Here is a 25,179-nt window from a genome sequence, read left to right on the forward strand (position 1 = left end):
GCTAGGTTTGATATTTACATATATTTTCCTTGTACATTGTAATTTCAAAAATATTTTTGAAATTAAAAAAACTCTTTCCCGAAATTTAAGTACTTAAATCGTTCATATTAGCGAATTTTATGTGCCAAAAATGTAGATTAACACTCACTTAAACTATCTAGTGCAGTTTTGAAGACCGTTCTGATAAAATTCTACCTTAAAATTTTGAAACATTCAAAATTTGTGTGGATATGACCACCAACAAGTGTCGATGTATGTCTGCCTAAGTTTGTAGTATAAAAAAAAATATTATATATTTTTAATTAATTTTTTTATCGGTATTTTGTACACTGAAAACATGAATAGTTGAGTTAGGTTTGATATTTACATATATTTTCCTTGTACATTGTAATTTCAAAAATATTTTTGAAATTAAAAAAACTGTTTCCCGAAATTTAAGTACTTAAATCGTTCTTATTAGCGAATTTTATGTGCCAAAAATGTAGATTAACACTCACTTAAACTATCTAGAGTAGTTTTGAAGACCGTTCTGATATTGTTCTACATGAAAATTATGAAACAATCAAAAGTTGTGTGGAAATCACCATCAACAAATGTCGATGTATGTCTGCCTGAGATTGTAGTATAAAATAAAATATTATATATTTTTAATTAATTTTTTTATCGGTATTTTGTACACTGAAAACATGAATAGTTGAGTTAGGTTTGATATTAACATATATTTTCCTTGTACATTGTAATTTCAAAAATATTTTTGAAATTAAAAAAACTGTTTCCCGAAATTTAAGTACTTAAATCGTTCATATTAGCGAATTTTATGTGCCAAAAATGTAGATTAACACTCACTTAAACTATCTAGTGTAGTTTTGAAGACCGTTCTGATAAAGTTCTACCTTCAAATTTTGAAACATTCAAAATTTGTGTGGATATGACCACCAACAAGTGTCGATGTATGTCTGCCTAAGATTGTAGTATAAAAAAAAATATTATTTATTTTTAATTAATTTTTTTATCGGTATTTTGTACACTGAAAACATGAATAGTTGAGTTAGGTTTGATATTTACATATATTTTCCTTGTACATTGTAATTTCAAAAATATTTTTGAAATTAAAAAAAATGTTTCCCGAAATTTAAGTACTTAAATCGTTCTTATTAGCGAATTTTATGTGCCAAAAATGTAGATTAACACTCACTTAAACTATCTAGAGTAGTTTTGAAGACCGTTCTGATAAAATTCTACCTGAAAATTATGATACATTCAAAATTTGTGTGGATATGACCACCAACAAGTGTCGATGTATGTCTGCCTAAGATTGTAGTATAAAAAAAAATATTATATATTTTTAATTAATTTTTTTATCGGTATTTTGTACACTGAACACATGAATAGTTTAGCTAGGTTTGATATTGACATATATTTTCCTTGTACATTGTAATTTCAAAAATATTTTTGAAATTAAAAAAACTGTTTCCCGAAATTTAAGTACTTAAATCGTTCTTATTAGCGAATTTTATGTGCCAAAAATGTAGATTAACACTCACTTAAACTATCTAGAGTAGTTTTGAAGACCGTTCTGATAAAATTCTACCTGAAAATTATGATACATTCAAAATTTGTGTGGATATGACCACCAACAAGTGTCGATGTATGTCTGCCTGAGATTGTAGTATAAAATAAAATATTATATATTTTTAATTAATTTTTTTATCGGTATTTTGTACACTGAAAACATGAATAGTTTAGCTAGGTTTGATATTAACATATATTTTCCTTGTACATTGTAATTTCAAAAATATTTTTGAAATTAAAAAAACTGTTTCCCGAAATTTAAGTACTTAAATCGTTCATATTAGCGAATTTTATGTGCCAAAAATGTAGATTAACACTCACTTAAACTATCTAGTGTAGTTTTGAAGACCGTTCTGATAAAATTCTACCTTAAAATTTTGAAACATTCAAAATTTGTGTGGATATGACCACCAACAAGTGTCGATGTATGTCTGCCTAAGATTGTAGTATAAAAAAAAATATTATATATTTTTAATTAATTTTTTTATCGGTATTTTGTACACTGAAAACATGAATAGTTGAGTTAGGTTTGATATTTACATATATTTTCCTTGTACATTGTAATTTCAAAAATATTTTTGAAATAAAAAAAACTGTTTCCCGAAATTTAAGTACTTAAATCATTCATATTAGCGAATTTTATGTGCCAAAAATGTAGATTAACACTCACTTAAACTATCTAGTGTAGTTTAAAGACCGTTCTGATAAAATTCTACCTTAAAATTTTGAAACATTCAAAATTTGTGTGGATATGACCACCAACAAGTGTCAATGTATGTCTGCCTGAGATTGTTGTATAAAAAAAAATATTATATATTTTTAATTAATTTTTTTATCGGTATTTTGGACACTGAAAACATGAATAGTTGAGCTAGGTTTGATATTTACATATAATTTCCTTGTACATTGTAATTTCAAAAATATTTTTGAAATTAAAAAACTTGTTTCCCGAAATTTAAGTACTTAAATCTTTCATATTAGCGAATTTTATGTGCCAAAAATGTAGATTAACACTCACTTAAACTATCTAGAGTAGTTTTGAAGACCGTTCTGATAAAATTCTACCTGAAAATTATGAAACATTCAAAATTTGTGTGGATATGATCACTAACAAGTGTCGATGTATGTCTGCCTGAGATTGTCGTATAAAATAAAATATTATATATTTTTAATTAATTTTTTTATCGGTATTTTGTACACTGAAAACATGAATAGTTGAGCTAGGTTTGATATTTACATATATTTTCCTTGTACATTGTAATTTCAAAAATATTTTTGAAATTAAAAAAACTGTTTCCCGAAATTTAAGTACTTAAATCATTCATATTAGCGAACTTTATGTGCCAAAAATGTAGATTAACACTCACTTAAACTATCTAGTGCAGTTTTGAAGACCGTTCTGATAAAATTCTATCTTAAAATTTTGAAACATTCAAAATTTGTGTGGATATGACCACCAAAAAGTGTCGATGTATGTCTGCCTGAGATTGTAGTATAAAAAAAAATATTATATATTTTTAATTGATTTTTTTATCGGTATTTTGTACACTGAAAACATGAATAGTTGAGCTAGGTTTGATATTTACATATATTGTCCTTGTACATTGTAATTTCAAAAATATTTTTGAAATTAAAAAAATTGTTTCCCGTAATTTAAGTACTTAAATCGTTCATATTAGCGAATTTTATGTGCCAAAAATGTAGATTAACACTCACTTAAACTATCTAGTGTAGTTTTGAAGACCGTTCTGATAAAATTCTACCTTAAAATTTTGAAACATTCAAAATTTGTGTGGATATGACCACCAACAAGTGTCGTTGTATGTCTGCCTGAGATTGTAGTATAAAAAAAAATATTATATATTTTTAATTAATTTTTTTATCGGTATTTTGGACACTGAAAACATGAATAGTTGAGCTAGGTTTGATATTTACATATAATTTCCTTGTACATTGTAATTTCAAAAATATTTTTGAAATTAAAAAACTTGTTTCCCGAAATTTAAGTACTTAAATCATTCATATTAACGAATTTTATGTGCCAAAAATGTAGATTAACACTCACTTAAACTATCTAGAGTAGTTTTGAAGACCGTTCTGATATTGTTCTACATGAAAATTATGAAACAATCAAAAGTTGTGTGGAAATCACCATCAACAAATGTCGATGTATGTCTGCCTGAGATTGTAGTATAAAATAAAATATTATATATTTTTAATTAATTTTTTTATCGGTATTTTGTACACTGAACACATGAATAGTTTAGCTAGGTTTGATATTGACATATATTTTCCTTGTACATTGTAATTTCAAAAATATTTTTGAAATTAAAAAAACTGTTTCCCGAAATTTAAGTACTTAAATCGTTCTTATTAGCGAATTTTATGTGCCAAAAATGTAGATTAACACTCACTTAAACTATCTAGAGTAGTTTTGAAGACCGTTCTGATAAAATTCTACCTGAAAATTATGATACATTCAAAATTTGTGTGGATATGACCACCAACAAGTGTCGATGTATGTCTGCCTAAGATTGTAGTATAAAAAAAAATATTATATATTTTTAATTAATTTTTTTATCGGTATTTTGTACACTGAACACATGCATAGTTTAGCTAGGTTTGATATTGACATATATTTTCCTTGTACATTGTAATTTCAAAAATATTTTTGAAATTAAAAAAACTGTTTCCCGAAATTTAAGTACTTAAATCGTTCTTATTAGCGAATTTTATGTGCCAAAAATGTAGATTAACACTCACTTAAACTATCTAGAGTAGTTTTGAAGACCGTTCTGATAAAATTCTACCTGAAAATTTTGAAACATTCAAAATATGTGTGGATATGATCATCAACAAGTGTCGAAGTATGTCTGCCTGAGATTGTAGTATAAAATAAAATATTATATATTTTTAATTAATTTTTTTATCGGTATTTTGTACACTGAAAACATGAATAGTTGAGCTAGGTTTGATATTGACATATATTTTCCTTGTACATTGTAATTTCAAAAATATTTTTGAAATTAAAAAATCTGTTTCCCGAAATTTAAGTACTTAAGTCGATCATATTAGCGAATTTTATGTGCCAAAAATGTAGATTAACACTCACTTAAACTATCTAGAGTAGTTTTGAAGCCCGTTCTGATAAAATTCTACCTGAAAATTGTGAAACATTCAAAATTTGTGTGGATATGACCACCAACAAGTGTCGATGTATGTCTGCCTGAGATTGTAGTATAAAATAAAATATTATATATTTTTAATTAATTTTTTTATCGGTATTTTGTACACTGAAAACATGAATAGTTGAGCTAGGTTTGATATTGACATATATTTTCCTTGTACATTGTAATTTCAAAAATATTTTTGAAATTAAAAAAAATGTTTCCCGAAATTTAAGTACTTAAATCGTTCATATTAGCGAATTTTATGTGCCAAAAATGTAGATTAACACTCACTTAAACTATCTAGAGTAGTTTTGAAGCCCGTTCTGATAAAATTCTACCTGAAAATTGTGAAACATTCAAAATTTGTGTGGATATGACCACCAACAAGTGTCGATGTATGTCTGCCTGAGATTGTAGTATAAAATAAAATATTATATATTTTTAATTAATTTTTTTATCGGTATTTTGTACACTGAAAACATGAATAGTTGAGCTAGGTTTGATATTGACATATATTTTCCTTGTACATTGTAATTTCGAAAATATTTTTGAAATTAAAAAAACTGTTTCCCGAAATTTAAGTACTTAAATCGTTCATATTAGCGAATTTTATGTGCCAAAAATGTAGATTAACACTCACTTAAACTATCTAGAGTAGTTTTGAAGACCGTTCTGATATTGTTCTACATGAAAATTATGAAACAATCAAAATTTGTGTGGATATGACCACCAACAAGTGTCGATGTATGTCTGCCTGAGATTGTAGTATAAAAAAAAATATTATATATTTTTAATTGATTTTTTTATCGGTATTTTGTACACTGAAAACATGAATAGTTGAGCTAGGTTTGATATTTACATATATTTTCCTTGTACATTGTAATTTCAAAAATATTTTTGAAATTAAAAAAACTCTTTCCCGAAATTTAAGTACTTAAATCGTTCATATTAGCGAATTTTATGTGCCAAAAATGTAGATTAACACTCACTTAAACTATCTACAGTAGTTTTGAAGACCGTTCTGATATTGTTCTACATGAAAATTATGAAACAATCAAAAGTTGTGTGGAAATCACCATCAACAAATGTCGATGTATGTCTGCCTAAGATTGTAGTATAAAAAAAAATATTATATATTTTTTAATTAATTTTTTTATCGGTATTTTGTACACTGAACACATGAATAGTTTAGCTAGGTTTGATATTGACATATATTTTCCTTGTACATTGTAATTTCAAAAATATTTTTGAAATTAAAAAAACTGTTTCCCGAAATTTAAGTACTTAAATCGTTCTTATTAGCGAATTTTATGTGCCAAAAATGTAGTTTAACACTCACTTAAACTATCTAGAGTAGTTTTGAAGACCGTTCTGATAAAATTCTACCTGAAAATTATGATACATTCAAAATTTGTGTGGATATGACCACCAACAAGTGTCGATGTATGTCTGCCTGAGATTGTAGTATAAAATAAAATATTATATATTTTTAATTAATTTTTTTATCGGTATTTTGTACACTGAAAACATGAATAGTTTAGCTAGGTTTGATATTAACATATATTTTCCTTGTACATTGTAATTTCAAAAATATTTTTGAAATTAAAAAAACTGTTTCCCGAAATTTAAGTACTTAAATCGTTCATATTAGCGAATTTTATGTGCCAAAAATGTAGATTAACACTCACTTAAACTATCTAGTGTAGTTTTGAAGACCGTTCTGATAAAGTTCTACCTTCAAATTTTGAAACATTCAAAATTTGTGTGGATATGACCACCAACAAGTGTCGATGTATGTCTGCCTAAGATTGTAGTATAAAAAAAAATATTATTTATTTTTAATTAATTTTTTTATCGGTATTTTGTACACTGAAAACATGAATAGTTGAGTTAGGTTTGATATTTACATATATTTTCCTTGTACATTGTAATTTCAAAAATATTTTTGAAATTAAAAAAAATGTTTCCCGAAATTTAAGTACTTAAATCGTTCTTATTAGCGAATTTTATGTGCCAAAAATGTAGATTAACACTCACTTAAACTATCTAGAGTAGTTTTGAAGACCGTTCTGATAAAATTCTACCTGAAAATTATGATACATTCAAAATTTGTGTGGATATGACCACCAACAAGTGTCGATGTATGTCTGCCTAAGATTGTAGTATAAAAAAAAATATTATATATTTTTAATTAATTTTTTTATCGGTATTTTGTACACTGAACACATGAATAGTTTAGCTAGGTTTGATATTGACATATATTTTCCTTGTACATTGTAATTTCAAAAATATTTTTGAAATTAAAAAAACTGTTTCCCGAAATTTAAGTACTTAAATCGTTCTTATTAGCGAATTTTATGTGCCAAAAATGTAGATTAACACTCACTTAAACTATCTAGAGTAGTTTTGAAGACCGTTCTGATAAAATTATACCTGAAAATTATGATACATTCAAAATTTGTGTGGATATGACCACCAACAAGTGTCGATGTATGTCTGCCTGAGATTGTAGTATAAAATAAAATATTATATATTTTTAATTAATTTTTTTATCGGTATTTTGTACACTGAAAACATGAATAGTTTAGCTAGGTTTGATATTAACATATATTTTCCTTGTACATTGTAATTTCAAAAATATTTTTGAAATTAAAAAAACTGTTTCCCGAAATTTAAGTACTTAAATCGTTCATATTAGCGAATTTTATGTGCCAAAAATGTAGATTAACACTCACTTAAACTATCTAGTGTAGTTTTGAAGACCGTTCTGATAAAATTCTACCTTAAAATTTTGAAACATTCAAAATTTGTGTGGATATGACCACCAACAAGTGTCGATGTTTGTCTGCCTAAGATTGTAGTATAAAAAAAAATATTATATATTTTTAATTAATTTTTTTATCGGTATTTTGTACACTGAAAACATGAATAGTTGAGTTAGGTTTGATATTTACATATATTTTCCTTGTACATTGTAATTTCAAAAATATTTTTGAAATTAAAAAAACTGTTTCCCGAAATTTAAGTACTTAAATCGTTCTTATTAGCGAATTTTATGTGCCAAAAATGTAGATTAACACTCACTTAAACTATCAAGAGTAGTTTTGAAGACCGTTCTGATATTGATCTACATGAAAATTATGAAACATTCAAAATTTGTGTGGATATGACCACCAACAAGTGTCGATGTATGTCTGCCTGAGATTGTAGTATAAAATAAAATATTATATATTTTTAATTAATTTTTTTATCGGTATTTTGTACACTGAAAAAATGAATAGTTGAGGTAGGTTTGATATTTACATATAATTTCCTTGTACATTGTAATTTCAAAAATATTTTTGAAATTAAAAAAACTGTTTCCCGAAATTTAAGTACTTAAATCCTTCATATTAGCGAATTTTATGTGCCAAAAATGTAGATTAACACTCACTTAAACTATCTAGAGTAGTTTTGAAGACCGTTCTGATAAAATTCTACCTGAAAATTGTGAAACATTCAAAATTTGAGTGGAAATCACCATCAACAAGTGTCGATGTATGTCTGCCTAAGATCGTAGTATAAAAAAAAATATTATATATTTTTAATTAATTTTTTTATTGGTATTTTGTACACTGAAAACATGAATAGTTGAGCTAGGTTTGATATTTACATATATTGTCCTTGTACATTGTAATTTCAAAAATATTTTTGAAATTAAAAAAACTGTTTCCCGAAATTTAAGTACTTAAATCGTTCATATTAGAAAATTTTATGTGCCAAAAATGTAGATTAACACTCACTTAAACTATCGAGAGTAGTATTGAAGACCGTTCTGATAAAATTCTACCTGAAAATTGTGAAATATTCAAAATTTGTGTGGATATGACCATCAACAAGTGTCGATGTATGTCTGCCTGAGATTGTAGTATAAAAAAAAATATTATATATTTTTAATTAATTTTTTTATCGGTATTTTGTACACTGAAAACATGAATAGTTGAGCTAGGTTTGATATTGACATATAATTTCCTTGTACATTGTAATTTCAAAAATATTTTTGAAATTAAAAAACTTGTTTCCCGAAATTTAAGTACTTAAATCATTCATATTAGCGAATTTTATGTGCCAAAAATGTAGATTAACACTCACTTAAACTATCTAGTGTAGTTTTGAAGACCGTTCTGATAAAATTCTACCTGAAAATTTTGAAACATTCAAAATTTGTGTGGATATGACCACCAACAAGTGTCGATGTATGTCTGCCTGAGATTGTAGTATAAAATAAAATATTATATATTTTTAATTAATTTTTTTATCGGTATTTTTTACACTGAAAACATGAATAGTTGAGCTAGGTTTGATATTGACATATATTTTCCTTGTACATTGTAATTTCAAAAATATTTTTGAAATTAAAAAAACTGTTTCACGAAATTTAAGTACTTAAATCGTTCATATTAGCGAATTTTATGTGCCAAAAATGTAGATTAACACTCACTTAAACTATCTAGTGTAGTTTTGAAGACCGTTCTGATAAAATTCTACCTGAAAATTTTGAAACATTCAAAATTTGTGTGGATATGACCACCAACAAGTGTCGATGTATGTCTGCCTGAGATTGTAGTATAAAATAAAATATTATATATTTTTAATTAATTTTTTTATCGGTATTTTTTACACTGAAAACATGAATAGTTGAGCTAGGTTTGATATTGACATATATTTTCCTTGTACATTGTAATTTCAAAAATATTTTTGAAATTAAAAAAACTGTTTCACGAAATTTAAGTACTTAAATCGTTCATATTAGCGAATTTTATGTGCCAAAAATGTAGATTAACACTCACTTAATCTATCTAGTGTAGTTTTGAAGACCGTTCTGATAAAATTCTACCTGAAAATTTTGAAACATTCAAAATTTGTGTGGATATGACCACCAACAAGTGTCGATGTATGTCTGCCTGAGATTGTAGTATAAAATAAAATATTATATATTTTTAATTAATTTTTTTATCGGTATTTTTTACACTGAAAACATGAATAGTTGAGCTAGGTTTGATATTGACATATATTTTCCTTGTACATTGTAATTTCAAAAATATTTTTGAAATTAAAAAAACTGTTTCACGAAATTTAAGTACTTAAATCGTTCATATTAGCGAATTTTATGTGCCAAAAATGTAGATTAACACTCACTTAAACTATCTAGTGTAGTTTTGAAGACCGTTCTGATAAAATTCTACCTGAAAATTATGAAACATTCAAAATTTGTGTGGATATGACCACTAACAAGTGTCGATGTATGTCTGCCTGAGATTGTCGTATAAAATAAAATATTATATATTTTTAATTAATTTTTTTATCGGTATTTTGTACACTGAAAACATGAATAGTTGAGCTAGGTTTGATATTTACATATAATTTCCTTGTACATTGTAATTTCAAAAATATTTTTGAAATAAAAAAAACTGTTTCCCGAAATTTAAGTACTTAAATCATTCATATTAGCGAATTTTATGTGCCAAAAATGTAGATTAACACTCACTTAAACTATCTAGTGTAGTTTAAAGACCGTTCTGATAAAATTCTACCTTAAAATTTTGAAACATTCAAAATTTGTGTGGATATGACCACCAACAAGTGTCAATGTATGTCTGCCTGAGATTGTTGTATAAAAAAAAATATTATATATTTTTAATTAATTTTTTTATCGGTATTTTGGACACTGAAAACATGAATAGTTGAGCTAGGTTTGATATTTACATATAATTTCCTTGTACATTGTAATTTCAAAAATATTTTTGAAATTAAAAAACTTGTTTCCCGAAATTTAAGTACTTAAATCTTTCATATTAGCGAATTTTATGTGCCAAAAATGTAGATTAACACTCACTTAAACTATCTAGAGTAGTTTTGAAGACCGTTCTGATAAAATTCTACCTGAAAATTATGAAACATTCAAAATTTGTGTGGATATGATCACTAACAAGTGTCGATGTATGTCTGCCTGAGATTGTCGTATAAAATAAAATATTATATATTTTTAATTAATTTTTTTATCGGTATTTTGTACACTGAAAACATGAATAGTTGAGCTAGGTTTGATATTTACATATATTTTCCTTGTACATTGTAATTTCAAAAATATTTTTGAAATTAAAAAAACTGTTTCCCGAAATTTAAGTACTTAAATCATTCATATTAGCGAACTTTATGTGCCAAAAATGTAGATTAACACTCACTTAAACTATCTAGTGCAGTTTTGAAGACCGTTCTGATAAAATTCTATCTTAAAATTTTGAAACATTCAAAATTTGTGTGGATATGACCACCAAAAAGTGTCGATGTATGTCTGCCTGAGATTGTAGTATAAAAAAAAATATTATATATTTTTAATTAATTTTTTTATCGGTATTTTGGACACTGAAAACATGAATAGTTGAGCTAGGTTTGATATTTACATATAATTTCCTTGTACATTGTAATTTCAAAAATATTTTTGAAATTAAAAAACTTGTTTCCCGAAATTTAAGTACTTAAATCATTCATATTAACGAATTTTATGTGCCAAAAATGTAGATTAACACTCACTTAAACTATCTAGAGTAGTTTTGAAGACCGTTCTGATATTGTTCTACATGAAAATTATGAAACAATCAAAAGTTGTGTGGAAATCACCATCAACAAATGTCGATGTATGTCTGCCTGAGATTGTAGTATAAAATAAAATATTATATATTTTTAATTAATTTTTTTATCGGTATTTTTTACACTGAAAACATGAATAGTTGAGCTAGGTTTGATATTGACATATATTTTCCTTGTACATTGTAATTTCAAAAATATTTTTGAAATTAAAAAAACTGTTTCCCGAAATTTAAGTACTTAAATCGTTCTTATTAGCGAATTTTATGTGCCAAAAATGTAGATTAACACTCACTTAAACTATCTAGAGTAGTTTTGAAGACCGTTCTGATAAAATTCTACCTGAAAATTATGATACATTCAAAATTTGTGTGGATATGACCACCAACAAGTGTCGATGTATGTCTGCCTAAGATTGTAGTATAAAAAAAAATATTATATATTTTTAATTAATTTTTTTATCGGTATTTTGTACACTGAACACATGCATAGTTTAGCAAGGTTTGATATTGACATATATTTTCCTTGTACATTGTAATTTCAAAAATATTTTTGAAATTAAAAAAACTGTTTCCCGAAATTTAAGTACTTAAATCGTTCTTATTAGCGAATTTTATGTGCCAAAAATGTAGATTAACACTCACTTAAACTATCTAGAGTAGTTTTGAAGACCGTTCTGATAAAATTCTACCTGAAAATTATGATACATTCAAAATTTGTGTGGATATGACCACCAACAAGTGTCGATGTATGTCTGCCTGAGATTGTAGTATAAAATAAAATATTATATATTTTTAATTAATTTTTTTATCGGTATTTTGTACACTGAAAACATGAATAGTTTAGCTAGGTTTGATATTAACATATATTTTCCTTGTACATTGTAATTTCAAAAATATTTTTGAAATTAAAAAAAATGTTTCCCGAAATTTAAGTACTTAAATCGTTCATATTAGCGAATTTTATGTGCCAAAAATGTAGATTAACACTCACTTAAACTATCTAGTGTAGTTTTGAAGACCGTTCTGATAAAATTCTACCTTAAAATTTTGAAACATTCAAAATTTGTGTGGATATGACCACCAACAAGTGTCGATGTTTGTCTGCCTAAGATTGTAGTATAAAAAAAAATATTATATATTTTTAATTAATTTTTTTATCGGTATTTTGTACACTGAAAACATGAATAGTTGAGTTAGGTTTGATATTTACATATATTTTCCTTGTACATTGTAATTTCAAAAATATTTTTGAAATTAAAAAAACTGTTTCCCGAAATTTAAGTACTTAAATCGTTCTTATTAGCGAATTTTATGTGCCAAAAATGTAGATTAACACTCACTTAAACTATCAAGAGTAGTTTTGAAGACCGTTCTGATATTGATCTACATGAAAATTATGAAACATTCAAAATTTGTGTGGATATGACCACCAACAAGTGTCGATGTATGTCTGCCTGAGATTGTAGTATAAAATAAAATATTATATATTTTTAATTCATTTTTTTATCGGTATTTTGTACACTGAAAAAATGAATAGTTGAGGTAGGTTTGATATTTACATATAATTCCCTTGTACATTGTAATTTCAAAAATATTTTTGAAATTAAAAAAACTGTTTCCCGAAATTTAAGTACTTAAATCCTTCATATTAGCGAATTTTATGTGCCAAAAATGTAGATTAACACTCACTTAAACTATCTAGAGTAGTTTTGAAGACCGTTCTGATAAAATTCTACCTGAAAATTGTGAAACATTCAAAATTTGAGTGGAAATCACCATCAACAAGTGTCGATGTATGTCTGCCTAAGATCGTAGTATAAAAAAAAATATTATATATTTTTAATTAATTTTTTTATTGGTATTTTGTACACTGAAAACATGAATAGTTGAGCTAGGTTTGATATTTACATATATTGTCCTTGTACATTGTAATTTCAAAAATATTTTTGAAATTAAAAAAACTGTTTCCCGAAATTTAAGTACTTAAATCGTTCATATTAGAAAATTTTATGTGCCAAAAATGTAGATTAACACTCACTTAAACTATCGAGAGTAGTATTGAAGACCGTTCTGATAAAATTCTACCTGAAAATTGTGAAATATTCAAAATTTGTGTAGATATGACCATCAACAAGTGTCGATGTATGTCTGCCTGAGATTGTAGTATAAAAAAAAATATTATATATTTTTAATTAATTTTTTTATCGGTATTTTGTACACTGAAAACATGAATAGTTGAGCTAGGTTTGATATTGACATATAATTTCCTTGTACATTGTAATTTCAAAAATATTTTTGAAATTAAAAAACTTGTTTCCCGAAATTTAAGTACTTAAATCATTCATATTAGCGAATTTTATGTGCCAAAAATGTAGATTAACACTCACTTAAACTATCTAGTGTAGTTTTGAAGACCGTTCTGATAAAATTCTACCTGAAAATTTTGAAACATTCAAAATTTGTGTGGATATGACCACCAACAAGTGTCGATGTATGTCTGCCTGAGATTGTAGTATAAAATAAAATATTATATATTTTTAATTAATTTTTTTATCGGTATTTTTTACACTGAAAACATGAATAGTTGAGCTAGGTTTGATATTGACATATATTTTCCTTGTACATTGTAATTTCAAAAATATTTTTGAAATTAAAAAAACTGTTTCACGAAATTTAAGTACTTAAATCGTTCATATTAGCGAATTTTATGTGCCAAAAATGTAGATTAACACTCACTTAAACTATCTAGTGTAGTTTTGAAGACCGTTCTGATAAAATTCTACCTGAAAATTTTGAAACATTCAAAATTTGTGTGGATATGACCACCAACAAGTGTCGATGTATGTCTGCCTGAGATTGTAGTATAAAATAAAATATTATATATTTTTAATTAATTTTTTTATCGGTATTTTTTACACTGAAAACATGAATAGTTGAGCTAGGTTTGATATTGACATATATTTTCCTTGTACATTGTAATTTCAAAAATATTTTTGAAATTAAAAAAACTGTTTCACGAAATTTAAGTACTTAAATCGTTCATATTAGCGAATTTTATGTGCCAAAAATGTAGATTAACACTCACTTAATCTATCTAGTGTAGTTTTGAAGACCGTTCTGATAAAATTCTACCTGAAAATTTTGAAACATTCAAAATTTGTGTGGATATGACCACCAACAAGTGTCGATGTATGTCTGCCTGAGATTGTAGTATAAAATAAAATATTATATATTTTTAATTAATTTTTTTATCGGTATTTTTTACACTGAAAACATGAATAGTTGAGCTAGGTTTGATATTGACATATATTTTCCTTGTACATTGTAATTTCAAAAATATTTTTGAAATTAAAAAAACTGTTTCACGAAATTTAAGTACTTAAATCGTTCATATTAGCGAATTTTATGTGCCAAAAATGTAGATTAACACTCACTTAAACTATCTAGTGTAGTTTTGAAGACCGTTCTGATAAAATTCTACCTGAAAATTATGAAACATTCAAAATTTGTGTGGATATGACCACTAACAAGTGTCGATGTATGTCTGCCTGAGATTGTCGTATAAAATAAAATATTATATATTTTTAATTAATTTTTTTATCGGTATTTTGTACACTGAAAACATGAATAGTTGAGCTAGGTTTGATATTTACATATAATTTCCTTGTACATTGTAATTTCAAAAATATTTTTGAAATAAAAAAAACTGTTTCCCGAAATTTAAGTACTTAAATCATTCATATTAGCGAATTTTATGTGCCAAAAATGTAGATTAACACTCACTTAAACTATCTAGTGTAGTTTAAAGACCGTTCTGATAAAATTCTACCTTAAAATTTTGAAACATTCAAAATTTGTGTGGATATGACCACCAACAAGTGTCAATGTATGTCTGCCTGAGATTGTTGTATAAAAAAAAATATTATATATTTTTAATTAATTTTTTTATCGGTATTTTGGACACTGAAAACATGAATAGTTGAGCTAGGTTTGATATTTACATATAATTTCCTTGTACATTGTAATTTCAAAAATATTTTTGAAATTAAAAAACTTGTTTCCCGAAATTTAAGTACTTAAATCTTTCATATTAGCGAATTTTATGTGCCAAAAATGTAGATTAACACTCACTTAAACTATCTAGAGTAGTTTTGAAGACCGTTCTGATAAAATTCTACCTGAAAATTATGAAACATTCAAAATTTGTGTGGATATGATCACTAACAAGTGTCGATGTATGTCTGCCTGAGATTGTCGTATAAAATAAAATATTATATATTTTTAATTAATTTTTTTATCGGTATTTTGTACACTGAAAACATGAATAGTTGAGCTAGGTTTGATATTTACATATATTTTCCTTGTACATTGTAATTTCAAAAATATTTTTGAAATTAAAAAAACTGTTTCCCGAAATTTAAGTTCTTAAATCATTCATATTAGCGAACTTTATGTGCCAAAAATGTAGATTAACACTCACTTAAACTATCTAGTGCAGTTTTGAAGACCGTTCTGATAAAATTCTATCTTAAAATTTTGAAACATTCAAAATTTGTGTGGATATGACCACCAAAAAGTGTCGATGTATGTCTGCCTGAGATTGTAGTATAAAAAAAAATATTATATATTTTTAATTGATTTTTTTATCGGTATTTTGTACACTGAAAACATGAATAGTTGAGCTAGGTTTGATATTTACATATATTGTCCTTGTACATTGTAATTTCAAAAATATTTTTGAAATTAAAAAAATTGTTTCCCGTAATTTAAGTACTTAAATCGTTCATATTAGCGAATTTTATGTGCCAAAAATGTAGATTAACACTCACTTAAACTATCTAGTGTAGTTTTGAAGACCGTTCTGATAAAATTCTACCTTAAAATTTTGAAACATTCAAAATTTGTGTGGATATGACCACCAACAAGTGTCGATGTATGTCTGCCTGAGATTGTAGTATAAAAAAAAATATTATATATTTTTAATTAATTTTTTTATCGGTATTTTGGACACTGAAAACATGAATAGTTGAGCTAGGTTTGATATTTACATATAATTTCCTTGTACATTGTAATTTCAAAAATATTTTTGAAATTAAAAAACTTGTTTCCCGAAATTTAAGTACTTAAATCATTCATATTAACGAATTTTATGTGCCAAAAATGTAGATTAACACTCACTTAAACTATCTAGAGTAGTTTTGAAGACCGTTCTGATATTGTTCTACATGAAAATTATGAAACAATCAAAAGTTGTGTGGAAATCACCATCAACAAATGTCGATGTATGTCTGCCTGAGATTGTAGTATAAAATAAAATATTATATATTTTTAATTAATTTTTTTATCGGTATTTTGTACACTGAACACATGAATAGTTTAGCTAGGTTTGATATTGACATATATTTTCCTTGTACATTGTAATTTCAAAAATATTTTTGAAATTAAAAAAACTGTTTCCCGAAATTTAAGTACTTAAATCGTTCTTATTAGCGAATTTTATGTGCCAAAAATGTAGATTAACACTCACTTAAACTATCTAGAGTAGTTTTGAAGACCGTTCTGATAAAATTCTACCTGAAAATTATGATACATTCAAAATTTGTGTGGATATGACCACCAACAAGTGTCGATGTATGTCTGCCTAAGATTGTAGTATAAAAAAAAATATTATATATTTTTAATTAATTTTTTTATCGGTATTTTGTACACTGAACACATGCATAGTTTAGCTAGGTTTGATATTGACATATATTTTCCTTGTACATTGTAATTTCAAAAATATTTTTGAAATTAAAAAAACTGTTTCCCGAAATTTAAGTACTTAAATCGTTCTTATTAGCGAATTTTATGTGCCAAAAATGTAGATTAACACTCACTTAAACTATCAAGAGTAGTTTTGAAGACCGTTCTGATATTGATCTACATGAAAATTATGAAACATTCAAAATTTGTGTGGATATGACCACCAACAAGTGTCGATGTATGTCTGCCTGAGATTGTAGTATAAAATAAAATATTATATATTTTTAATTCATTTTTTTATCGGTATTTTGTACACTGAAAAAATGAATAGTTGAGGTAGGTTTGATATTTACATATAATTTCCTTGTACATTGTAATTTCAAAAATATTTTTGAAATTAAAAAAACTGTTTCCCGAAATTTAAGTACTTAAATCCTTCATATTAGCGAATTTTATGTGCCAAAAATGTAGATTAACACTCACTTAAACTATCTAGAGTAGTTTTGAAGACCGTTCTGATAAAATTCTACCTGAAAATTGTGAAACATTCAAAATTTGAGTGGAAATCACCATCAACAAGTGTCGATGTATGTCTGCCTAAGATCGTAGTATAAAAAAAAATATTATATATTTTTAATTAATTTTTTTATTGGTATTTTGTACACTGAAAACATGAATAGTTGAGCTAGGTTTGATATTTACATATATTGTCCTTGTACATTGTAATTTCAAAAATATTTTTGAAATTAAAAAAACTGTTTCCCGAAATTTAAGTACTTAAATCGTTCATATTAGAAAATTTTATGTGCCAAAAATGTAGATTAACACTCACTTAAACTATCGAGAGTAGTATTGAAGACCGTTCTGATAAAATTCTACCTGAAAATTGTGAAATATTCAAAATTTGTGTAGATATGACCATCAACAAGTGTCGATGTATGTCTGCCTGAGATTGTAGTATAAAAAAAAATATTATATATTTTTAATTAATTTTTTTATCGGTATTTTGTACACTGAAAACATGAATAGTTGAGCTAGGTTTGATATTGACATATAATTTCCTTGTACATTGTAATTTCAAAAATATTTTTGAAATAAAAAAAACTGTTTCCCGAAATTTAAGTACTTAAATCATTCATATTAGCGAATTTTATGTGCCAAAAATGTAGATTAACACTCACTTAAACTATCTAGTGTAGTTTAAAGACCGTTCTGATAAAATTCTACCTTAAAATTTTGAAACATTCAAAATTTGTGTGGATATGACCACCAACAAGTGTCAATGTATGTCTGCCTGAGATTGTTGTATAAAAAAAAATATTATATATTTTTAATTAATTTTTTTATCGGTATTTTGGACACTGAAAACATGAATAGTTGAGCTAGGTTTGATATTTACATATAATTTCCTTGTACATTGTAATTTCAAAAATATTTTTGAAATTAAAAAACTTGTTTCCCGAAATTTAAGTACTTAAATCTTTCATATTAGCGAATTTTATGTGCCAAAAATGTAGATTAACACTCACTTAAACTATCTAGAGTAGTTTTGAAGACCGTTCTGATAAAATTCTACCTGAAAATTATGAAACATTCAAAATTTGTGTGGATATGATCACTAACAAGTGTCGATGTATGTCTGCCTGAGATTGTCGTATAAAATAAAATATTATATATTTTTAATTAATTTTTTTATCGGTATTTTGTACACTGAAAACATGAATAGTTGAGCTAGGTTTGATATTTACATATATTTTCCTTGTACATTGTAATTTCAAAAATATTTTTGAAATTAAAAAAACTGTTTCCCGAAATTTAAGTACTTAAATCATTCATATTAGCGAACTTTATGTGCCAAAAATGTAGATTAACACTCACTTAAACTATCTAGTGCAGTTTTGAAGACCGTTCTGATAAAATTCTATCTTAAAATTTTGAAACATTCAAAATTTGTGTGGATATGACCACCAAAAAGTGTCGATGTATGTCTGCCTGAGATTGTAGTATAAAAAAAAATATTATATATTTTTAATTGATTTTTTTATCGGTATTTTGTACACTGAAAACATGAATAGTTGAGCTAGGTTTGATATTTACATATATTGTCCTTGTACATTGTAATTTCAAAAATATTTTTGAAATTAAAAAAATTGTTTCCCGTAATTTAAGTACTTAAATCGTTCATATTAGCGAATTTTATGTGCCAAAAATGTAGATTAACACTCACTTAAACTATCTAGTGTAGTTTTGAAGACCGTTCTGATAAAATTCTACCTTAAAATTTTGAAACATTCAAAATTTGTGTGGATATGACCACCAACAAGTGTCGATGTATGTCTGCCTGAGATTGTAGTATAAAAAAAAATATTATATATTTTTAATTAATTTTTTTATCGGTATTTTGGACACTGAAAACATGAATAGTTGAGCTAGGTTTGATATTTACATATAATTTCCTTGTACATTGTAATTTCAAAAATATTTTTGAAATTAAAAAACTTGTTTCCCGAAATTTAAGTACTTAAATCATTCATATTAACGAATTTTATGTGCCAAAAATGTAGATTAACACTCACTTAAACTATCTAGAGTAGTTTTGAAGACCGTTCTGATATTGTTCTACATGAAAATTATGAAACAATCAAAAGTTGTGTGGAAATCACCATCAACAAATGTCGATGTATGTCTGCCTGAGATTGTAGTATAAAATAAAATATTATATATTTTTAATTAATTTTTTTATCGGTATTTTGTACACTGAACACATGAATAGTTTAGCTAGGTTTGATATTGACATATATTTTCCTTGTACATTGTAATTTCAAAAATATTTTTGAAATTAAAAAAACTGTTTCCCGAAATTTAAGTACTTAAATCGTTCTTATTAGCGAATTTTATGTGCCAAAAATGTAGATTAACACTCACTTAAACTATCTAGAGTAGTTTTGAAGACCGTTCTGATAAAATTCTACCTGAAAATTATGATACATTCAAAATTTGTGTGGATATGACCACCAACAAGTGTCGATGTATGTCTGCCTAAGATTGTAGTATAAAAAAAAATATTATATATTTTTAATTAATTTTTTTATCGGTATTTTGTACACTGAACACATGCATAGTTTAGCTAGGTTTGATATTGACATATATTTTCCTTGTACATTGTAATTTCAAAAATATTTTTGAAATTAAAAAAACTGTTTCCCGAAATTTAAGTACTTAAATCGTTCTTATTAGCGAATTTTATGTGCCAAAAATGTAGATTAACACTCACTTAAACTATCTAGAGTAGTTTTGAAGACCGTTCTGATAAAATTCTACCTGAAAATTATGATACATTCAAAATTTGTGTGGATATGACCACCAACAAGTGTCGATGTATGTCTGCCTGAGATTGTAGTATAAAATAAAATATTATATATTTTTAATTAATTTTTTTATCGGTATTTTGTACACTGAAAACATGAATAGATTAGCTAGGTTTGATATTAACATATATTTTCCTTGTACATTGTAATTTCAAAAATATTTTTGAAATTAAAAAAACTGTTTCCCGAAATTTAAGTACTTAAATCGTTCATATTAGCGAATTTTATGTGCCAAAAATGTAGATTAACACTCACTTAAACTATCTAGTGTAGTTTTGAAGACCGTTCTGATAAAATTCTACCTTAAAATTTTGAAACATTCAAAATTTGTGTGGATATGACCACCAACAAGTGTCGATGTATGTCTGCCTAAGATTGTAGTATAAAAAAAAATATTATATATTTTTAATTAATTTTTTTATCGGTATTTTGTACACTGAAAACATGAATAGTTGAGTTAGGTTTGATATTTACATATATTTTCCTTGTACATTGTAATTTCAAAAATATTTTTGAAATTAAAAAAACTGTTTCCCGAAATTTAAGTACTTAAATCGTTCTTATTAGCGAATTTTATGTGCCAAAAATGTAGATTAACACTCACTTAAACTATCAAGAGTAGTTTTGAAGACCGTTCTGATATTGATCTACATGAAAATTATGAAACATTCAAAATTTGTGTGGATATGACCACCAACAAGTGTCGATGTATGTCTGCCTGAGATTGTAGTATAAAATAAAATATTATATATTTTTAATTCATTTTTTTATCGGTATTTTGTACACTGAAAAAATGAAAAGTTGAGGTAGGTTTGATATTTACATATAATTTCCTTGTACATTGTAATTTCAAAAATATTTTTGAAATTAAAAAAACTGTTTCACGAAATTTAAGTACTTAAATCGTTCATATTAGCGAATTTTATGTGCCAAAAATGTAGATTAACACTCACTTAAACTATCTAGTGTAGTTTTGAAGACCGTTCTGATAAAATTCTACCTGAAAATTTTGAAACATTCAAAATTTGTGTGGATATGACCACCAACAAGTGTCGATGTATGTCTGCCTGAGATTGTAGTATAAAATAAAATATTATATATTTTTAATTAATTTTTTTATCGGTATTTTTTACACTGAAAACATGAATAGTTGAGCTAGGTTTGATATTTACATATAATTTCCTTGTACATTGTAATTTCAAAAATATTTTTGAAATAAAAAAAACTGTTTCCCGAAATTTAAGTACTTAAATCATTCATATTAGCGAATTTTATGTGCCAAAAATGTAGATTAACACTCACTTAAACTATCTAGTGTAGTTTTGAAGACCGTTCTGATAAAATTCTACCTTAAAATTTTGAAACATTCAAAATTTGTGTGGATATGACCACCAACAAGTGTCGATGTATGTCTGCCTGAGATTGTAGTATAAAATAAAATATTATATATTTTTAATTAATTTTTTTATCGGTATTTTTTACACTGAAAACATGAATAGTTGAGCTAGGTTTGATATTGACATATATTTTCCTTGTACATTGTAATTTCAAAAATATTTTTGAAATTAAAAAAACTGTTTCACGAAATTTAAGTACTTAAATCGTTCATATTAGCGAATTTTATGTGCCAAAAATGTAGATTAACACTCACTTAATCTATCTAGTGTAGTTTTGAAGACCGTTCTGATAAAATTCTACCTGAAAATTATGATACATTCAAAATTTGTGTGGATATGACCACCAACAAGTGTCGATGTATGTCTGCCTAAGATTGTAGTATAAAAAAAAATATTATATATTTTTAATTAATTTTTTTATCGGTATTTTGTACACTGAACACATGCATAGTTTAGCTAGGTTTGATATTGACATATATTTTCCTTGTACATTGTAATTTCAAAAATATTTTTGAAATTAAAAAAACTGTTTCCCGAAATTTAAGTACTTAAATCGTTCTTATTAGCGAATTTTATGTGCCAAAAATGTAGATTAACACTCACTTAAACTATCTAGAGTAGTTTTGAAGACCGTTCTGATAAAATTCTACCTGAAAATTATGATACATTCAAAATTTGTGTGGATATGACCACCAACAAGTGTCGATGTATGTCTGCCTGAGATTGTAGTATAAAATAAAATATTATATATTTTTAATTAATTTTTTTATCGGTATTTTGTACACTGAAAACATGAATAGTTTAGCTAGGTTTGATATTAACATATATTTTCCTTGTACATTGTAATTTCAAAAATATTTTTGAAATTAAAAAAACTGTTTCCCGAAATTTAAGTACTTAAATCGTTCATATTAGCGAATTTTATGTGCCAAAAATGTAGATTAACACTCACTTAAACTATCTAGTGTAGTTTTGAAGACCGTTCTGATAAAATTCTACCTTAAAATTTTGAAACATTCAAAATTTGTGTGGATATGACCACCAACAAGTGTCGATGTATGTCTGCCTAAGATTGTAGTATAAAAAAAAATATTATATATTTTTAATTAATTTTTTTATCGGTATTTTGTACACTGAAAACATGAATAGTTGAGTTAGGTTTGATATTTACATATATTTTCCTTGTACATTGTAATTTCAAAAATATTTTTGAAATTAAAAAAACTGTTTCCCGAAATTTAAGTACTTAAATCGTTCTTATTAGCGAATTTTATGTGCCAAAAATGTAGATTAACACTCACTTAAACTATCAAGAGTAGTTTTGAAGACCGTTCTGATATTGATCTACATGAAAATTATGAAACATTCAAAATTTGTGTGGATATGACCACCAACAAGTGTCGATGTATGTCTGCCTGAGATTGTAGTATAAAATAAAATATTATATATTTTTAATTCATTTTTTTATCGGTATTTTGTACACTGAAAAAATGAAAAGTTGAGGTAGGTTTGATATTTACATATAATTTCCTTGTACATTGTAATTTCAAAAATATTTTTGAAATTAAAAAAACTGTTTCACGAAATTTAAGTACTTAAATCGTTCATATTAGCGAATTTTATGTGCCAAAAATGTAGATTAACACTCACTTAAACTATCTAGTGTAGTTTTGAAGACCGTTCTGATAAAATTCTACCTGAAAATTTTGAAACATTCAAAATTTGTGTGGATATGACCACCAACAAGTGTCGATGTATGTCTGCCTGAGATTGTAGTATAAAATAAAATATTATATATTTTTAATTAATTTTTTTATCGGTATTTTTTACACTGAAAACATGAATAGTTGAGCTAGGTTTGATATTTACATATAATTTCCTTGTACATTGTAATTTCAAAAATATTTTTGAAATAAAAAAAACTGTTTCCCGAAATTTAAGTACTTAAATCATTCATATTAGCGAATTTTATGTGCCAAAAATGTAGATTAACACTCACTTAAACTATCTAGTGTAGTTTTGAAGACCGTTCTGATAAAATTCTACCTTAAAATTTTGAAACATTCAAAATTTGTGTGGATATGACCACCAACAAGTGTCGATGTATGTCTGCCTGAGATTGTAGTATAAAATAAAATATTATATATTTTTAATTAATTTTTTTATCGGTATTTTTTACACTGAAAACATGAATAGTTGAGCTAGGTTTGATATTGACATATATTTTCCTTGTACATTGTAATTTCAAAAATATTTTTGAAATTAAAAAAACTGTTTCACGAAATTTAAGTACTTAAATCGTTCATATTAGCGAATTTTATGTGCCAAAAATGTAGATTAACACTCACTTAATCTATCTAGTGTAGTTTTGAAGACCGTTCTGATAAAATTCTACCTGAAAATTTTGAAACATTCAAAATTTGTGTGGATATGACCACCAACAAGTGTCGATGTATGTCTGCCTGAGATTGTAGTATAAAATAAAATATTATATATTTTTAATTAATTTTTTTATCGGTATTTTTTACACTGAAAACATGAATAGTTGAGCTAGGTTTGATATTGACATATATTTTCCTTGTACATTGTAATTTCAAAAATATTTTTGAAATTAAAAAAACTGTTTCACGAAATTTAAGTACTTAAATCGTTCATATTAGCGAATTTTATGTGCCAAAAATGTAGATTAACACTCACTTAAACTATCTAGTGTAGTTTTGAAGACCGTTCTGATAAAATTCTACCTGAAAATTATGAAACATTCAAAATTTGTGTGGATATGACCACTAACAAGTGTCGATGTATGTCTGCCTGAGATTGTCGTATAAAATAAAATATTATATATTTTTAATTAATTTTTTTATCGGTATTTTGTACACTGAAAACATGAATAGTTGAGCTAGGTTTGATATTTACATATAATTTCCTTGTACATTGTAATTTCAAAAATATTTTTGAAATAAAAAAAACTGTTTCCCGAAATTTAAGTACTTAAATCATTCATATTAGCGAATTTTATGTGCCAAAAATGTAGATTAACACTCACTTAAACTATCTAGTGTAGTTTAAAGACCGTTCTGATAAAATTCTACCTTAAAATTTTGAAACATTCAAAATTTGTGTGGATATGACCACCAACAAGTGTCAATGTATGTCTGCCTGAGATTGTTGTATAAAAAAAAATATTATATATTTTTAATTAATTTTTTTATCGGTATTTTGGACACTGAAAACATGAATAGTTGAGCTAGGTTTGATATTTACATATAATTTCCTTGTACATTGTAATTTCAAAAATATT

This window comes from Diuraphis noxia, unplaced genomic scaffold, assembly GCF_037042655.1.
Source record: "Diuraphis noxia isolate RWA-SAM2 unplaced genomic scaffold, SU_Dnox_SAM2 contig0002, whole genome shotgun sequence".
Taxonomy (NCBI): domain Eukaryota; kingdom Metazoa; phylum Arthropoda; class Insecta; order Hemiptera; family Aphididae; genus Diuraphis; species Diuraphis noxia.